General features: G+C 31.6%; 1 long non-coding RNA gene across 1 annotated transcript; it reads right to left on the bottom strand.

Moving 5' to 3' along the window:
• Positions 1–2,313: 2,313 nt before the first annotated feature.
• On the bottom strand, positions 2,314–5,556 carry LOC123699714. The gene is made up of 4 exons (XR_006752550.1): positions 5,508–5,556; positions 4,622–4,726; positions 3,369–3,441; positions 2,314–2,330 (listed from the first exon to the last, which is right to left on the bottom strand). It is a non-coding gene; the product is annotated as an uncharacterized LOC123699714 (long non-coding RNA).
• Between the last annotated feature and the right edge of the window lie 15,352 nt (positions 5,557–20,908).

The following is a 20,908-nucleotide window of genomic DNA, read 5'->3' as shown; positions in this document are numbered from 1 at the left end:
ATATTTCTATTTTTTCTCCGTCTACCATTAGACGTAAGACAATTTTTTGCTTAAACAAAAATAAACCATAATGACGCGCGCCTAGAACGCTTTTCGCACGCCCCCGCATGGCGTATATCTTCAGCAACGACCGCGCCACGCACACATTCAAACCGGAACAGAAAATAACGATCGCATTTTTGACCGAAAAGGACGGACAGATGGCTGAAAAGAGAAGAAAAAAACGACGACCATTTTGCTTGGCGCACCTACGACGCGGCGAGGTGAGGTTTATGTATGCTATCTTTTTTCGTGAAAAAAACCCAACCAAAACAAATGCACGTGGCCGAGTGTTATGACCGAAGCTTGGAAAAATTCTCTCGACTGCTAAGAGATGCCGTTGTTGGCGCTATTTTTTTCAGGGCAATTTAGTTTTGGAAAAAATACCGCGGTGGCGCTCTCGGCGCGTTGTTCAAAACTTTTCGTATTGACGCGATATCCAATACGCGACGAGCAGATAGTGCGGCTTATTACTTTTGCATTTGAAATTATATTTGCTTTTGATACCTAAATCATTTGGGTGACATGTAATAACGGTTTTAGATTGTTATCTATTTCATTAGGGAAAGTATTTTGAACGAACTATTTTCGAAATAGGTATTATATATTTTACATAATAATACCTATAAATATATATCCTGAATTTTTTTTTTCTTATTTTAATCCTTAATTCGTCTGATACATTTGTAAGAAAATATAATTTTTATGAAATAGTATGAAAGTAGATAAAGTCTACGTATTATTGTAGACGTCTACGCCATTTTACACAATATCCGGGTAACTAAGAAAAAGCATGAAGCAAAGCATTTTTGTAAGCTCGCTTACAGCGAATTAGTTGCAAATAAAACACCATATGTATTGTTTAATTATTTTATTGATCATGATGTACGTAGTACGATAATTTACTGCATTAAAAATGTACTAAGTATACGCATAAATAGCTACTACCTAAACAATGTATTTAAAGTGAATTTCAATATCATTATACATATTCTGTTATGTTTAGTAATTCATGAATTAAATATTAAATAATATATTTTCAATGAATTTTCACCTATATTTAGTACCCTAGTTTTAATAACTAATATGAGAAAATTCTACGAAATCGTTCCAATCGATGAATAAAATCAGTTTTTTTATATTTTGTTAAAATATTAACTACATATTAAGGTAGTGTGTCCTAGATAATTTTCTATTATCAATAAGAATTAGAATAATATAATAATTTATATTTTTAGCGTTAATTTACGAAGCGCGAAGGCTAAGCATAAGCGTAGCGAAGCTCTGGTAAGGAGAGTTGCTTACATTTTTCTTCTGTCTTCAGCAGTACGGTGTAGATGAGTCCTGAAATTAGTAAGATTTTTATTAGAAAAAGTATTATTTTAAAAATTAAGTAGTGTTTCAATTGTCTAACAAACTAGGAAGTAAATAGGCATGTAATAGAAGTTTCACAAAAAATTAGGCATTATGTGCAACATTTTTAAGATATCGGATTGGATTATTAAAATTTATTAAATTATTGAATACTGTGGTAAAAATATAAAATAGGTAGGTGCGTAGTGACACTAGGACTCGATAATTAATTTATTGATTACTCAATTTCATCGATTTATCACTTAACTAATTACAGCTTGGGCTCTTACTATAGAAGTAATCTTATCTACACTAATATTATAAAGAGGAAAACTTTGTTTGTTTGATTGTAATGAATAGGCTCGTAAACTGGACTGATTTTAAAAATACTTTCACCATTCGAAAGCTACATTATTCACAAATCTAATCTATCTAACTATCTCGCTAAGACCAACAGGAGCGGAGCCACGCGGGTGAAACTGCGCGGCACAGCTAGTTATATAATAAAGTTGAGATAACTGGATTAAGGAAGTCAATGGTTGACGATAGATGTTTCTCTTTGTTTAATAAATTATGCTTATTATCTTCAACTAATGCTATTCTTAACTTTAGTAATAAATAATACAAATATGTACTGCATAAATATTTAAATAATGACTCTTTGGGCTTCGTAAAAGAAATTGGTAAAATAGTTTCAGTCTAACAGGATACACTATTTCTTTTGCGTCTCTATTTATTTTGTGTGTGCAATAAATAAATAAATAAATACACAAGGATGTTCTTGTTCTATCCGAAAATAAAGTTTTAATTGATTTACTGTGATATTATTATTTAAAATTATTATACAAGCTAATAATATTTTATATACTCACATTTCTATCACATACTTTCGAGCTTTTTGACAATAGATATAAGTATCTTCTCTCGTTTAAATGAACCTGAAAATTAATTGAATAAATTAATTTAGTTAAGCGGTAGTAATCCTTTATCTTAAAAACAAAATTCAGTTGATATATTTGAAAGAATCGAAAGTTATTAATTAATAGGTTTGCAATAAACCGTGAAAAAGGCTGCATTTAGAATAAAGAGTGTTAAAGCAGTAACGATAAGTTCAAATAAATTATTAAAACAAAAATAAATTATTAAAACAAAAATACTTAAAATTAAAAAAAAAATATATAGATATATTCACATAAATTTTACAAACAAAAGAACACAGATTGTCCCGATACTCCTTAATGGCCAACAAATACCTTATGCTAACACGGCGAAATACCTCGGTATGACGCTTGACGCTAAGCTACGCTGGAAGGCTCACGTCAAGAAGAAGCGAGAAGAATTAGGCTTGCGCTATAAGAAATTGTATTGGCTTCTTGGAAGATACTCCCAGTTGTCGATACATAATAAGCTACTCATATACAAACAAGTCCTAATGCCAGTATGGACGTATGGTATTCAGCTGTGGGGCTGTACCAAAAAAGCAACATTGACATTATACAACGTTTCCAAAATAAAGTACTGAGAGACATTGTAAATGCTCCATGGTACATCCGTAATGGTGACCTCCACCGTGACCTAAAAGTGGACACCGTGGACAAAATTGTTCAAAAACATGCAGAAGCTCATCAACATCGACTTCATCATCACGTGAATGTTGAGGCTATCCAGCTCCTTGACACCACGGACCTAGTGCGAAGACTAAAAAGGACTAAACCTTTTGAGTTAGTGTAGTGATAAGTGAAAAGTGAACAGTGACAATTATCTGTATACCAAAGCACACGAGCAAAGTGACTTACTTCCCCTTAACAGACACTAAGCAAGTGACAATGGACACTCTCTTAGAATAAGTTATTTAGAAATTTAGGTTAACATAAAATTACTTATTAGTCTTGTAGGCTAGATTGTAATTTGTATAAGGTGCTATTTTAATTAGCAACCTTATTTAATTAAAAAAAAAAAAAAAAAAATATATTTACTTGATATCAACGCTGTTGTCTTTTATATAAGATCTTCACATCACAAAGTCAGCACGTACAACTTGCAGAGATTCTGAAAATTAATAGATTAATATTTATCTAAATATAAGATAGGATAGAATATTTTAATATGTATATCATAAAATATAAAGGTTAAAATTATAGGAAGAAAGACTAAATTAATTTTATAATTTATGTATAAACAAAATAATAAAGAAAAACAAAACAATTAATAAGCAGGTCTCCACACAGCGAGCAGCCTATTGAGTTATTAAATACATATAATAATACATATTTGAAAATTGCATAGAGCATACCTAGTAAAATAATTAGCAAGATATTAAGAAAAATGTAAAAGAAAACATTAATAAATCCGATAATAATATTTACACACGTGTCCTAGTACATAATAATATATTCGTAGTGAATATTCGCTACCTACGCGTATTGATAAATCCATGGAAAAGGTTTAATTTGTTTATTGGTTAAATAAATAAAAAAAACGTATCACATAAATTATGGGAAAATTATTTACTTGCAGTATGTAGGTATACATTTTAGTATATAATGTAAATTACTTACAAGTAAACCTTTTAAGCGATGTAACTTAACCCTACAACGAATAAGTAAAACTTGGATTTAATCCTTCTCAGTCAAGGACGCATCTTCGAAAAATATGTAATAAGAAGAATGTAATGTCTATTAGGTATATAAAATATAATAAATAATCCAAAATAATTACAATATTAATTAAAAGTTAAAGAAACTATTTCAAAAGTATTTAAATTCCTACCGCATATCCTTCTCTTATTTTATTAGACGACTAGCGGTCCGCCCCGGCTTCGCCCGTGGTACATATTCACGTTTTCTCTACATAAGAACCATCCTCGTACTTCAAGGAATATAATAAAAAAATAATTAAAGATATCGGTTCAGCTGTTCTAAAGTTATGCGCTTACCAACACATTTTGGGATTCATTTTTATATATAATAAAATGCCTACTTAATGTGAACTAAATGATAATCTTAACTACTACAATCATAGTTATAATACATATACAGTGTAATCCTTTTATTGTAAGTCGAGCCTTGCTTTAGTTATTATACTATGTCATAGTTTTTCAGCTTTATCTTACGTGATTTTCATTTTATCTTTCGACTAAAGTCTCTGTATGAGCCCTAAGAAAAAAGATTTTAATATCCAATTCAAAACAGAAGAAAGAGGACAATATAATTGTTATAACAAGAGTTACCTGAGAACTAAAAAAACTCGTTCCGTGTTCGTCAATCAGGAATTCAGAAAATCTTCTTCAATCTCAAAATAAACGCGGACAACGCGTAGACCCTTTTGTATAAAGCTGGAAAAAACAGATTTACTATCAAAATACCTCAGAAAAGATGTCAGAAACTTTGGATGTCACATTAAAATATTTTCGTTTACTAGTCTTCCTTGGTACCTAATTATAAAAACATAAAATTTTGATCAAATTTTACAGAAGCCCGAAGCTTTCTAAAAGTAGGTCTTATAAATTCAGAGTTTAAATGTTTTCGCCTATTTTAAATCCCTGGTAAATAACTTTCTATTTACCTATACTTATACGAACAATCTTGATGAATAGTAGAGCTTCGTATTAGAAAATAAATTAATCTTATAAACGCGTCGAACGTAAGTGATAATTTGCTACTGAAACGAATAGGTATATAATTACAGATATATAAAATTATAATAATACAATTTCATACGACAATAAACGATAATGCGACAAAACCTTTTCTTCAGTTATGTCAATTTATCTATTATAACTATCACAAAATTTTTTAATACCTACAATACATTTTTCAGACAAACACTAGAATCAGAAAACATAGCTATTTCAACATATAGAAGTTTTAATAATATTTTATAAATCTAATTGCAAAATACAATTAATATAATTAAAAGGTGCACGTTCAACATTACTTGCCCCTAGAGCTGCATACATTTAAATCTAATAAATGTATATTAGGTATATAGAAGTTAATGACTTAAAACTTTCAACAAACTATGCGTAATTAACTGTTATAGTATTTCAAATTCATGTCTGGTCTGGACTTTAATAATAGCTTTAATAATTACGCAAAATAAATAAAATATCTTACCTCGATTAGCTTTATCAAAAGCCGCGGTTTGTATTTACTTTTTGTTCAGAAATTCAGAAATATAATTACAAACATTGTCTTAAAAAATCTTCTTTGCCATCTTGTTACAAATCAAACAGATCTCTGAATTCAGTTCTAGTTTATTAAAGACATTAAAATTTCAATGAACACGGCATGGTTATTATATTTTCAGAAATCTACCTAGTCAAGTTATTATAAGTACATTATTTCAAAAAAAATATTGCCCATTACACAATTAGTATTTAAAAAATTATCTTTCTTCAAAAATGTTAAAAATACAAATATTTAGGGTTTCCTTTATCCCAAGTACCGCAGACACAAAGACCGTATATATAAAGATCCAATTTATATTTCGGCAATTTCGACATGAGACTCAACCCGTCTGATAAAATTTCGTCGGAATTTCATAATCTAATTGTCGTCAACCGATCAAACTCGCAATAAACCGATTTACGCCTCCCTAGCCCCGATTCAATTATATTTAGCCAAAATAAAATCGCTTAACCGAAAATACTAAACAAAATGTATTACGTAACATGTCCAAAATGTTGCGTAGACATCGATTTTCATTAAAGAAGCCGAAGTTATTAGATGCGGGGTATGTTATATGCAAATTTGTTAACGTATAAGTAGGAGGGGGCTTTAGAGGGGTACTGATGTATACGGACCGACAACTTCCAGATAAAGCGTAAATATATTGGTGTGAGTGTAGTTTTGGTCAAACTCGCGAATGTGGGCGGTCGCGCGCAAAATGCGGTATATGCTAAAATTATTAATCTTATGTTTGTTTTATAGTTCGTTATTACAACGTTGTTTTAGCGTTATTTTTATTAAATAATTTTGCAACATACACACGCCTAATATATTGCGATTTTTTTTCTTAGCAATTATATTAAAACATTTGTAATATTAGAAGATATTATTATAATTACTGCACTGTGTTACAAAATATCCTGGTCAACTATCTTGAATGAGCACAAAATCACAACTGATCCTTTACCTACCAAACTAAAAATATTCATACATCGTGAGAAATATGTAAATCCGAGTTTTCACAACAATAACGCGTCGTTAAATTTCCATAAAACTTAGAATAAAAATGGAATAAATTAGATAGTTAAAGGAGATGAAGTTAACCGGTTACCGTGAGATCATTTGGTCAGAGATCAATTGATATTATAATAAGCGCCGTGTTCCCATAATAGTGTCGACCTTGGGTCAGCAGCCCTATGACTTGACCGTTGATCCTTGGAACTTGTTTCTCTTAGGGGCATAGAAGATTAGAATAAACATTGAACGACGATTTCATTACACTATTAATAAATACACGATATATATCCTTTTTACCGTCTTTGCAAAAATATCATAAAAATAAAATAAAAATATAATCTATGCCTCAGGAATAAAATAGCTATGAATAATTTTTCAAATCTTTCCAGTAGATTCGGAGACGATACCATTTCAAACACACACAATTAAATCTTTCCTCTTAATTAAAAAAAGAATATTTTTATTATGTGTTGCATCTGTTAATTCAGCATATACTACAATCGACTGCTTGAATTCGTATGATGGGAGTGAAGGCGGCTCACTTGAGGATACATGTGTACATATGTGTGCTAGATTAAATGCACGAACACATTCACACACTTACATTGTATTTATTTAACAGAGACTGTATTCATATTTAGGAATTGAATGTTAATTACTTTTAATGAGCGGAATATCAAAGTTTCGATTACGTTTGAGTATTAATTAAAATTCCGCATCAGTAAATGATTTCTGATTTTTGGTTGTTTAATCATATTCTTGATGAATAATTATTATTTTTTGTAATGTTATTTAATACAAAAGAGTTCTCTTAAGTTTCTTATTTCCTATTAATACAACATTATAATTATAAGAACTAATTTCGTAAAATTTTCTCGTACTTTTTCCCCACAACAGTCCCTAACCAAAAATGTAGAGCATCATGTCTCCTACATTCTCCTCTATATTCCGTCTCATTATCTAAAAATAAACATACATAATTAGTCTAAACATACATCTAAACAAAGCCAAATCATTATTACCTTTTACCCGTATCCACTTATTACTACCAAAATCCTGTATCTGAAGATTTAACGTATCTAATTCGTGTGTATGTGTGTGTGCGCGCGTGTGTGTGTGCAAGGCGAAGTTAGATCGTCCACACTTTACCGCTGAGCCTCGATAGAAATGGTACAGTCAGCGGCGTGGGTGTTCTGATTGTGCTAATTATTTATGTAATTATTTTATGTTTTGTTAGATGCATGTTATTTGGGAGCGATGTGGAAAAGTTTGACTTGTAGTATTTAGTTTATATAAATGTAATATTAATGTTAAGTGATTGTTGATGTTTAAAATTAGGTATACCTACACACATAATTTTACATGTAAAAAAACCAATTAACTAATTTATAATGTTTTCTACCGCTATGATTTCCAAGTTAAATGAGGACCTATACAAAATATCGGTTTTATGGTTTGACTTTTAGCCTTTCAAATCTATCCTGTATAATTAAATGAAGTATAGAGTTGGTTGTAGATGGAACAGAACAAATAAAAGACTAGCTTAACTATGATCACCGAAGAAACACCTTAAAATACACGTCATGTAATCATTATCAAGCTCTTCCATGTTTTCTACGTACATAACCAAGTATTTCGAGCAAAGTAAACATTATCTCCCGTGTCTGTACGCTGGTCAGCTCCTAACATCATTAATCTAACTTTCGTGCTACCCTTTATAATAGTTCGGTCGGTTCCCTCGGGCCGGGTGGGAGTAGGAGGGTACCGGGGTGTATTAACATACGAATTTGGCCAACCTTCTTCTTGAGGGGGGAATTTAAGTTTCGCGTCGTATTGATCCAAAGCTTTCCAGTTAATGATGCGTGGATCATGTTTTGTATGTGGCCATTTCTAGGATATTGTTGATGGAATTTATATAATATATAGTGAGTTCAATAATTTGGGAAGTAAATTTTAATTTTTGAATCGTATTTCTGCAAATATGTGAACCAAAATTGTAGTAAATCTAACTTAAAAATATCGCCTTTTTAAATACTTCTTCATTCAAGTCTTTGCAATAACATTGTTTGAATAATTAAAGGATACTATAAGAACTACACAAGTTTTATATAATACCTTTTTTTTTATAGTGGGGAAATCTTCCAAATATACCCACGGCCCCCGGGGAAGGAGCCGTGGGTTATGTCGGATTCTTACCGACTAAAACCCCACTATGTTCCGTCGAGCCGCTTTAATGATGGGGCCGCGGGTATTGATTAGAATTCTTCCGCGATACCTACTATTTATTATGAATATTTAATATTATGTCATTTATTATTTTTTATTATTATACTTCAAAAACAACTAAAGTCGTTGCTAGATATAACTTCAACACTAAAGGTGGTAGATTCAAACCGACGCCTTTTGATCTCAGCTCGTTTCGGTTCATTGATTCTCTTCATATCTAATGAACTGGATATTTATAGAGCACTGAGTTTGCATCTGCAATAATATCATAATTAATTGTCATTATTGTAGAGCCAATTTAATAGGCAACATTTGACGTCTATCAATTTTATCTTCGAAGAGAGGTAACCTGCTTAAAAACATCGATTAAAGTGAATTAATCGATACGGATTTGAAACATTTGTCAATCCAATTTACTAATTTATGATGATTTTTATTCACAAGTAATCAATTCATTCGATTCTAGATGTCAGATTTCGATTTTTAGAGTAACATCTCTGGTATTTAAAAAGAAAAAAGGTTTAATGACACAAAATTGTAGCGACGTCAGTTCTTCAAGTCAGAAATTGTTCATTATGTTTAGAATGGTTTATCAGTAAAATGAAATCTTAAAATTACTTCTATCGGTCATTATTATTATTAATATGTAATCGTAATTGAAAAAAGTTAAGCAAATGTGCAGATCTAACAAAACGAAATATCATGTTATTCTATGTCGTCGTTACTAGCCCCTGTAGTCTGTACAAATTAGTCGGTAATTACCGATAACTTATTTATAGACCCGTCTTCAGCAATGAAAATGATGTCGCTTAATACCTCTCCCCAATTTGATGGAAGCATACAATGGATACATATTTGTTTATAATTTTTATGCTTCACAAAACTTTCCGTTATGAGTCAAAATATTTATATAATAATAGCCTTGTAGTAATGCATTTTTATCTAAATTAATAACATCATTATTTCAATTCCGTAGATATATGAAAAATAAATAAAATATAGATTTCATGGATTTGGAAAATCATTTCTTTGCAACACATTCGAATATTGTCAAAACAAATTATTCTTTGACATTGTCAATCGTTATGATACCGACGTTTGATTTCGACAAGATCTCGAAGGCCCTTCTCCCATTACGCTACCGGTATCCTAGACGTCCGCGACTAGTATAGGTGGTCGTTTTTGCGTCGCGTTTCGCGCGTATCTCTTCGGAAGAAAGATAAAAAATTCTTATCATCATGTTGTAGTTCTCGTGCGGCTATAAAAACTCTACAATTTACTTATGTTTCTTTCAATATATGGATGAATCCAGTACTTCCTACTTTTACATCGTCACTGGAATCGCTGGACATAGCGTCCGTCTACAAAAACGAGGCACAATAATGATGAATTTAGTCATTTTTCAGTCGCTTAATATGCGAGCATCGGGCAGCGAGCAAATATCTAACTAGTATTCTACTCGAGTATCGTATTCTAGAAGTATCGAAATGGGAGAAGGGCCTTACGGTTTGTGTGGATTTGTAGATACGGTTGATAATATCGGAAACATTATATATTATTATAATTTTATAATAAATAGAAGATATTTCACACTTCCGATGCTATATTATGATTTAACGCAATATTTTTTTCTCTTATTCAATGTTATTGCAATTAAAAAAAAATAAACAAATAATGTTTTATTTTTAAGATGGTTTCAAAATCTTATTGAAAATGTTAAGAAGCCTCTTATATTATATTAAATAAATATTAAAATAGTGTACTGCTGTCTGCATTTATTCAGCCTAAATTATTGCATTCATATTCGATTAAATTCTTTTTGAACTTCTAGGATAATAATTACATACATAATAATTACATACAGATGAATACAAATAAAATAAAACGATCCAATTACGAAATAAATTTATTAGAAAATTTTAATTTAACAGTTTATAATAGCGTAGTTGAAAATTTGGCTCAAAACCATCATCCCTCACCAACATAATAATTCTAGTAACTTGTTCATCTGTAAAATATAAAATTTATAGATAAATATTTATATTTAACACATAAATAATATTAACCGTGAACCGCTAAATCAATTGCATTGCATCCTTTGCTTATTAACTGTAATAAAATATACAATGATGCACATAATATAATATAATAATACAAGCTAAAAATACAAGTGATACAAATTATCCGTTCCGTCCTTAGTTTTAGTTCCGTCAGTTTCTATGATGTCTTAAAGATTTCTCGAAAGGCTTCGAATTGAGAGCTTTTGGAGCCCTATCTTGTAGAGCTTTTGGAGTCTTTTGATTAGAATTTTATTGCACTTCACAAAAAACAAAATATTACTAAACTAAAACTAATAGCTTTAACTATATAAAAACAAACGCAGATTGATATTTTCTTAGGATATTTGTTATCCAATAGATTTATAGGACTTTTAAGAACATAATTAAAAATTATCCTCTTGAAAACACACAATTTATATTTATTTTGATAGAAATCTGGGGGCACGGTAGTGCCCCCGCCAAGACGAGCCAAGCGAACAAGCGAAGCGCACGGGCACTACCTACCTTTTCTCGAAGCGCTTCGACGTTTTTTTGAACCCTCATAACTTGGGTTTGGATTATGCTAGATCAACAACATTTTCGGGATATATTGTCAATAGCAGACTTATTGAAAATATTAAGTTTAAATTACATTAGCTTTTATACTTCAGATTTTATTTATATCTAAAAAACGCTAATTTCGTCACTGACTCACTGATGATCATCAAAATTCTTAAGGTATTTCCTAATGTCCTAGAAAGCTGAAATTTTGTATGTAAGCTAGTATTAGCACACAAACAACAAAAAAATTATAAAACTTGTAACTTTCATCCCCCAACCCCTTAAACTAGGGGATGGGAGTTTGTATGAGACCTGTAATTTTAAATTAAATTTTGATGACGCTAGAGGTCTAATCTAATAATCTAAAACTTGGTTCCCCTAGATATATACATATATGTATAGGTACTCCTTATTAAAAAAAGAATTAAAACTTTAATCGACACTTTTGTTACAAACAACTGACAAAAAGAAATGAAATCCCACCAAAAACATTTTCATGTAAAATGTTGCCAAGACGAGCCCATATGACTCGCACTGTCAAAAAGTTATCAATATACAAGAACTATTGTATAACACAAAAGTAATGAACAGTGAATTAATTTTTCACCTTACGCCGATGTGAATGTAACGAACGACCAAGCCACATATTTTGACTAAGGTGTAGAGTTTGTGAAGTTAGGCCTTGTAGAGTTAGGGCGTGTAGTGTTAGAAGCTTGGCTCTACATGAGATCTGATAACTTTTTGACAGTGCGAGTCATATGGGCTCGTCTTGGCAACATTTTACATGAAAATGTTTTTGGTGGGATATTATTTTCATGATTGATGTCAAATGTCAAAAAAGTAAATAAAGAGGTTGCCATACATGGAATTTTGGATTCCATGAATATGTAATTAATAGAACATTAATTAAACGATTGATATAAAAAATATCCAATTTGATTAAAATTAAATTAACTGCCATGTTTTTTTGTGCATAAAATTTGCTTTTTTTATATGCAATTGCAATTGTAATAATGCGAAAATTAATATAACTAATTTTAATTTACTATCTATTCCCTAAAACTAAGCTAAATTTCTTGGAAAAAGAACACTAAATTTTTTAGGTCTATACTATAGTTACTGATTGGTTACTGATAATCGTTAGTTACCGACCGATTTCGGTCGATATCGATGTCGATTAGTGTCGAGACTACGCCTAGGTTACGTTTTTGAATTTAGTTGAACTGTCAAATGTTGCCTATTAAAATGGCTCTACTATAGTCTTAATGCTTAATTAACACGGCCGGTTTTTGAATCGAGAGTTTATTTTATTAAGTTTTAAGAAAGCTTATGTCACACCCAAGAACATAATATTTAGCCAGCATTTAAGTAGGTATGGTTTGAGACACTCTTAACGTCAAATACACACAGATTAGATACTCGATTCAATTTTAACAGCTTAAAATCTCAATCATGAACACTGTCAACATCTATTCATTTCAAAAGCGTTGAAAAAGGGAACCCTCTTTGGAAAATTGTGGACATTTAAGATGTTACGCACTGCGTGGCACCCTCACAACCCTCTCCCTCCTTTGACAGTCCCTTGAATGCCTATTTTACATACTTCACTGATAAATCTTCACCCATATTTATTAAGCTCGTGGATTTAATGGCGAATTTTAGGATGCGTGTCGTACGAACTGTGAAATGCATTATTGTTGTTATAAGTCATGTTGGAATTAATCTTGATGACTTCTATTTATTGTAACGAAGTGTTGATCTATTATATAATAAATAAATTAAATGAAAGATAAAACAATTTTGGTGGTGTATATTTTCTATACATAAATATTATGCCCGTTTAAATCAGAAGATTTTCTGGTGAACTACAAGTGTACGTTCTAATGTAGATAGTTTTTAAACTAAAAACGTACTTAATCATTAAACTATTGAATCTTATATATTATGCTGCACATGATATTTTCTATATTTTTTTTTGTTTCATATAGAAGTCAATGTAGCTATATAACTTTAGTAGTGCTACGAAAAGTGCTACGACGTACAAAAATGAAGTATCGTAACCTAATTCAATTCAACATAAAACTCCAAAAAAGTTTGAAGTCCCTTATTCCTTTTGAATCATTATAATACCTATACGGGCTATAAGGTTGTTGTCTGTATTTTCAGAGTAAGCTTTTTAACCACCCAAACCCTACAAACTTTAACTTCAATGAAGTCGGTTAAAAACACGTTTTATGTACCTATCCAAATTTTACCTCTCTCCAATATTACGCAAAAACTACATAAACACAATTATCAAATACATAAGCTTATCACCGGGAACCCATCCGATTGCCCGCACATAGACCGACCCTTTCCCTCAGATAACTCTAAGATCGGCCGCACGCACTTCCCCTTTTTAATTGTGAGTCCCGGATTTCATTATTGCCGTATCCTTGCACGACCCGCTTATCTTTGGAGTTCTGTGTATATAATTGCTGGAAGAGATATTCCTCACAACATAGTATAAAAAGTCACTTTCTCTGTCTCTATTTATTTATTTATTTATTTACGGCATACGCCAAACCATACATATATAAAACTTAATAAACTTATCACTATGTCCTTAGTTCTATGTACCTCTTACATTTATCACCTATTATCTATATACCTATCCCTATTATCTATACCCCTGAGGATTTTGATGGGGTTTTTTTCAATAGTGGTTCTCGTGGATAGTTTTAGTATATAATTTATTAAATTTAAGACAAAGCGGGCGAAGCCTTGGTTGGAAAGCTAGTTATTTAAAATAAATCAAATTAAAGCTAGTGATACAGTCTACGAACCAATTGATTATAAGGTCGACTTAAACTACGGCTACAACTTTAAGGCTACGTCGATTAAAAAGTAGTAGGAAAATAAAACTCAAACTATTGCAGCATGATAAGTTAATTATTTGTCTATTCAGGCCGGTTGCAGAGCTTCACCGACCATCAGTGCGTACGTCAGTCGCGCTTGTCATATGTATGGAAATTCATAAAACCGTTCATAGCTAGACCGACCATACGCACGCGTATTTCCATACATATGACAAGTGCGACTGACGTACGCACTGATGGTCAGTGAAGCTCTGCAACCGGCCTAAGTATTAACCCAGCATATTCTCACTTCTCAGTATCACAAGCATTAAATAGCTATTGCATAATATTTGATACTAGATATTATATGCAAGGTAAGATAATGTTAATGAATGAAATAGTTAATCAATTTCTCCGAAACGGCTTCATCGATTAGTATGAAATTTGCGTAGGTTACTAACCTACATTAATTATCACTATAATAGAGTCTAAGCCGTATTATGACCTAGTAAGTAGTAGTAGTAGTAGGAAATAAGAATTTCCAGACAGTTTACGTGAATTGAACTGACTGGAAAATTCATATTATGATAACCATGGCTACCTATTGGCAATAAGAGGTCCTAATACGGCCCCAGAATAAAGTTTGATGATTCAGCTAGTACGATATACAAATTTACATTGTCTAACTGTATTTCATGTTCCATCATTGTAACTAGAACTTTTCTCTCATTACCTTATATACAATAATATAAATAACTAGCTGCTCCGCGCGGTTTCTCCACTCCTGTTGGTCGTAGCGTGATGATATATAGCCTTCCTCGATAAATGAGCTATCTAATACCGAAATAATTTTTCAAATCGGACCAGTAGTTCCCGAGATTAGCGAATTCAAACAAACAAACAAACAAACTCTTCAGCTTTATAATATTAGTATAGATATTGAATCACTCCATCAATTAAAACTAACCTATACTCATTAAAGCATTAAAAAAGACAGTCCAACGTATATTAATATTTAAGAAAACTTTTCATCTAAAACCAGTTTTTCAGTATTTACCCGGTTTCAGAGCTCCGCGGTAAGTTGCGTAAAACATTAATACCTAAAGTTTTGGATGTGTGTGTGGGTGGTTGTGTTCGTCAATTTACGTAATTAGAAGGTTCCATGTGTGGGTTTTGTTCACAATAGTTTACTTATATGGCGCAGATGTTATCTTTTAAACGATAGATCCTTTGTATATTTTTGTCAAAAATTATTTCATAACATTCTATTTGAATGTGCGGATTCCTGGTATGGTAATTTTGTATATTTGTATTTAGATACGGGTATTTATATATATAAGAACTATTTCTTAAAAATATTTTGGAGAGCAAAACCATAGGTTTTAAATGGGTAGAGTCGATAATTAGAAATACATAAGACATAGGTATATTATATTAAACATTATCTTTAGAATATAGTTAAACGATAAGCATTCTATTTAAAATAAATTCACTTTGTTACGAAACAATGTGCCGAAAAGCTTAGTTGCGCTGTTAGATCGCAAAGATTATAATTAAATTCGGTCTCTATTGCATACAGAATATGGTGTAGATTGCTCTAACAGCGTTTGCCTTTGTAAGAAGATCAGTACAAAGTAACACGTATTAGGGGACTAATGAATACCACAAGTCAGAGAGACAGGACTTGTGTTAACGGCTTTGGTTTTCAAGGCTTAACTATTCATGCTATCGATAGTCGTAAACACAATTTAATTGAACGGATTTTCATGTATTTTCATGAGCTAAATAAGTTAAGAGTGGAGAATGGTTAATGGAAAAATTATGGTACCAATTTTAGATTGATTCGCAAGATTAAGTAAGATACTAAAGTAAGCTAATGATTAAGTTTCTGATTCATAATTATTATATTTTGACAGTTAATTTTTTAGCAATATGAACAACTTAAAGGATGGCGTATTTATTCTACTTTGTTAGAGGTATATAAAACAGTTCATTACAGCAATAGTAAAAGAGATATTAATTCTATTGGTAAAAATATAGATAAAAGCTCTTGTTATGAGCTTTTCAAATAAAAAGGCTCAAGTGTCGAATGGTCTTTAAAGTCATACGTGGAGTTAGGGTATGTAATTCAAAACATAATGTCACTGTACTATTAAACTAAGCATTTACCTTTAAGGTGTGAAATGGTGTGCGAGGAGCAATGGCATTGCTATGACGGTAAAGGCACGCGGCAAACATGTCTGACGTAGGGCTGCCTGGAGGCTACGGCTTTTTTCTAAACAGCCAAAATAAAAATTGACGTAAGGTTATAGTCATACATCCAAAAAAACATCATTTCATGCAGGTAAGTGTAGCTGTTGACGGCAAAAAGGCAGTTTAATAATTTTAACGTTCAAAATTTTACCATAGATTTTTATACTCTGAAAACTATCAAAAGAAATTAATAACTATCAAGTTAATTCAATCTTTTTAAACGACAAACTAGGTATTAGAAAGAGAAATCTTCTAAAATAAGGTACCTACTCCATTTATCATATGCTGCGTTTTTCAGTCCCTGCTCTTTATTTTTTTATTTTATTTTACTCTTTAATACAACTAAACAGCCTTAAATACTAAAATAATATACAAAAATAAAAGCAAGAAGCAATTTGCCTACTAAAAGTGTATTTGCCGGACTTGTCACTTAGTAGTGTTCTCTTCCATGCAACCAGGGCAAGTACAGCTCAATTAAGTTTTAAATCTCTTTGCATAAAGCGAAAAAATTGACACAACAAAAAAAGCAGAATATCCTTGTAAAAGAAACGTTATAAAGCTTAGAATTTAGAAAGTCGTAGCCCTACAAGCGAATATCTCGCGATCCCGTTGTAATTGAAAACATACTGTGTTCCGGCAGTTTTAATCGTCCCGACGTAATGCGATGCGCACGATATGCTATGCGATTTATTTGCCGACCCATCGGGTGCCTAGTTTTGATTAGTGAATAGGCGATTCATTGCGGAGTTTTCTTATTACATTAGAACATTGTTCGTTTAGAACAATTCGTTTAATTTTTTAAACAAAAACTCAAACCAGTTTTTTGTGTGAATGAATTTAGATTTAGAAAATCGTTGAAACGATTAACTAATAACTTTTCTTCATTCGAGGTTATTTGGATAACTTTATCACTATCACAAACGTTATAATATATATGGTAGGTATCATAATGTTAAAAAATTTAAAACATAACAGGTCTTGTATCTAAATATTAGTCAGCGAATAACATCCTAATTTGAATAAACAGCCTTCATTACTTGCCACAGAAATGCGCTAAATATCCCAACTAAAATAATGTAACAAAATTCCGGTTAAAATTCGGCTGCACGCTCTAAACTAACATTACATAAGTGTTTGATACTAACATTGTATATAGAACGGAATAAATAGTGTTCAGAACTTCGCATTTTGCTTAGGTAATTGCTAAACGTAGCGTGAGCGCTTTTTACCACAACATTACTGCAACTTCTAGCAAAAGTTGGGAACAGCTGGGAACTGGTGCTCCATCGGAACTAGAACTTTCTAGACTACATAGAAACCACAAAGGTACGTATCAGCGCATCAACGCTATCTGCTTTTGAATGCAAATGAGTTGGAAAAGTCCGCTGGCGCAAGAAAACTAATATAACATGGCGCTGACGGCCGCGCTCTGGTTTGTTGCTTATAATAAATTCAGTTCTAAATAACAGTTTCAACCTACCACTTTATATTATATTTTACTTGAAGTTTGTTGCTATATTATTACTTTTGTTTCTATTTTATAAATTTTTAAATCATAAATTAAAAATAAGACACTTTTTTAAAAAAAAAACAGGAATCGTAATTTTTTCATCGTCAGAAATTGCCCATTGTCACGAAGTAATATGATGTCTAGATGATGACAATTATAAAATAAATGTTAAGTATATGAATTATTTCAAATTCACAATGTATCACCAGATAATCGACAATCTCTGGAGTAGGTATAAATTTTCTCTTGCGACCAACAGATATATGTAATTTCAAAATATATTATATACTAGCTTCCGCCCGCGACTCCGTCCGCGCGGAAAAATTAGTTAGTTTTCACGTGATGCCTTCACATACAGACAGACCGACAGACAGACAGACAAAAATTTTTTAAGTAACAGTAACACCCCCTGCTAGTTATTTTTTCAACATTTTCAATGTACAGAATTGACCCTTCTACAGATTTATTATATGTATAGATTATACATTGTAATAAAATAACGTTCTTAGAAAACTTGCAAATGTAATCGATCGATGATATCTTCAGCCCCTTCCCATCTTAATTCGGGTTCGCTGACCTCAGTACCCTTTACGATTAATGTCCAAGGGGTCAAACTTGCTAATACAGTAAAATTAAGATGACCCTCTGTAACCCGTGACACCCTAGAAGAATGGCCGTAAAACAAATGGTCTAATGACGGTACTTTATTGTCCGGGTCCTATTTCCTTAGATTAATGTATATAAATGATTAAATGTGTACTATGTAATTAGCTCGGCACTGTAACATAATATTGTGGGTACAGTTTTTGTACAGCTTGAGTTATGGGATAATGAATTTAAGTTGATGCTACTTACTTACTGGATGTTTTATGTTTTTTAGTTAAGCTTAATTTTAAGGAATAGTTTTAAAGATATCGGTCTTGGATATGTTCGCTCGACGCTCACTGATTGCGTTTTTCGTCTCAACAAAAAGTCTTGATTAGTTAGTTAAATATGACGTTTGCTAAATATAGATTTAAAGCATCAAGCAGCTTTAAATCTGCATTTTGCATGACTTAGAATAGTAAATTGAATAAGAATGATGGATATTCAATTCGCCATTTTTAGTCATGCAAAACGCATTACAACATAATTCACTTTAAGTATATAAACATACTTAATACCTTTGACTTATTAAACCAATAACAGTAAACATTCTCGTCCCAAATCATTCATGCTAAAACATAAGGCGCTATAAAAGAATTCGAAGGAACAATAAAAAATAACACTTACAATTCAAATGCTAAAGCGAAAACTATTGCAGTATGCTCATGTATTTTATATGGAAATTGGCTGCTGCCTCCGGCGGAAGCAGGAAGTAATCTCGACACGGGTTCTGTAGATACTCCTTTCATGGGAAAACGGAGATTAATAATAAGAACTTGCTTTAAGACTCGACTTATGAATATGTAAGGATGAATGTACAATTTAACTGTACGTTGAGGAATAATTTCATATGATTGTGTTTTTCGAATAAATTTTTTGGAGATACGGTAAGATTTTATTGCGATTGACATAGATTACTGAATTAGTAGTGGTAAGACTAAAGTAACAATAAATAATAATAATAAATAAATCTTTATTTGCCAAAAACATTAACTTTACAAAAATATGTAAGTACGCTGACTCCTAAACTAGAGGAATTCTGTGTCTTAGGAGCCAGCGTTCCTCCTTATAAATACAACTAAGTACATTTTTTTATAGCAAAACAAAAATTTAATACAAAAAGCTTAAAATAAAGAAAAACAATTTTTTTTGTAAGTAAACTGCTTACTTGTTGATTTTTCGTTTTGAGATATTTGCGTACCTAAATTCAGAAAAAAAGTATTATCTATTAACTAAATGGTTTCTGATATTATCCTCATTCATTTATCAATCCGCATAACAACAGCATTCAAAGGAAAAGGAGATTATACTAAATAATTAAAATGTACACTTGTGAACCTCGGATACATCTTTCCAAGAAAGATAACTCATTCCTAACACATGTCAGCCCTAAAACATGAAACAGTTGCTACGTACAAACTTATATAAAATGGTTTCGGGTATGTTAAGTAAACGATAATTAAATTGGATTCAAGGCCCTCCCGTTGCCAGTTGTTATTTGTGAGGGAAACAAAGGCCTCCCTTACTATTGGGCTGTTTGGATTGCAACTAAAATTAGTTTGCGACCCTTCGCGGAATGAAATTAGTACCCCCAGACGTATATTACTTAAGCACACGTATATGAATCTTTTATGCGAATGTATCTTGCTAATGGATATGACTGTAAAACATTTAATTTTAATTTAGACTTTTAAATGAAGTCCTCAGCCGTTCAGAAACTCAAACATAGACGTTAAAACTACAACAAATAAGACCTGCAGAAAAAAGAACTACTGGTCAGTCAAAATTTGATATATTCAGCAATCTGGACGTTGACTATCTTTTATCATACTAGTTTATTATTTATGGTTCACTGAATATCAAGTATCCTTTCAAATACCATCCATAGACAACGCTCTACAAAAGACAAAGGAATACACTATAAGGTAGTCTATGCCCACTTTAATTGTCTTTCATTTGTGAATCATAGAAATGGTAGTATGTATTGTCTTAATATCTAAAGACTAAAGTGCCTACGCTCCTCCCTTTGCCTAGATAGGTATTCAATTTTCCCACAGTAGCCTTTTGTTTTGATAAAGGACATTGACTACAAAGATGGCTTCTGCAAACCATTATTACATCGTAAATTGTTTTGTTTGTATTGTATGTGTGTATGCTTGTATCTTCACAACACGGTCTCTTCATGAGAAGGATTGGAAATAAATATATTCGTTAAGAATGTTGTCTATTCCCAGAAAATGAGACTTAAAAAGTGGCACA

Source organism: Colias croceus, chromosome 18 (assembly GCF_905220415.1).
Source record: "Colias croceus chromosome 18, ilColCroc2.1".
Classification (NCBI taxonomy): Eukaryota; Metazoa; Arthropoda; class Insecta; order Lepidoptera; family Pieridae; genus Colias; species Colias croceus.
Note: the sequence above shows the minus strand (reverse complement) of the source record. Positions and strands in the feature narration are given on the sequence as shown.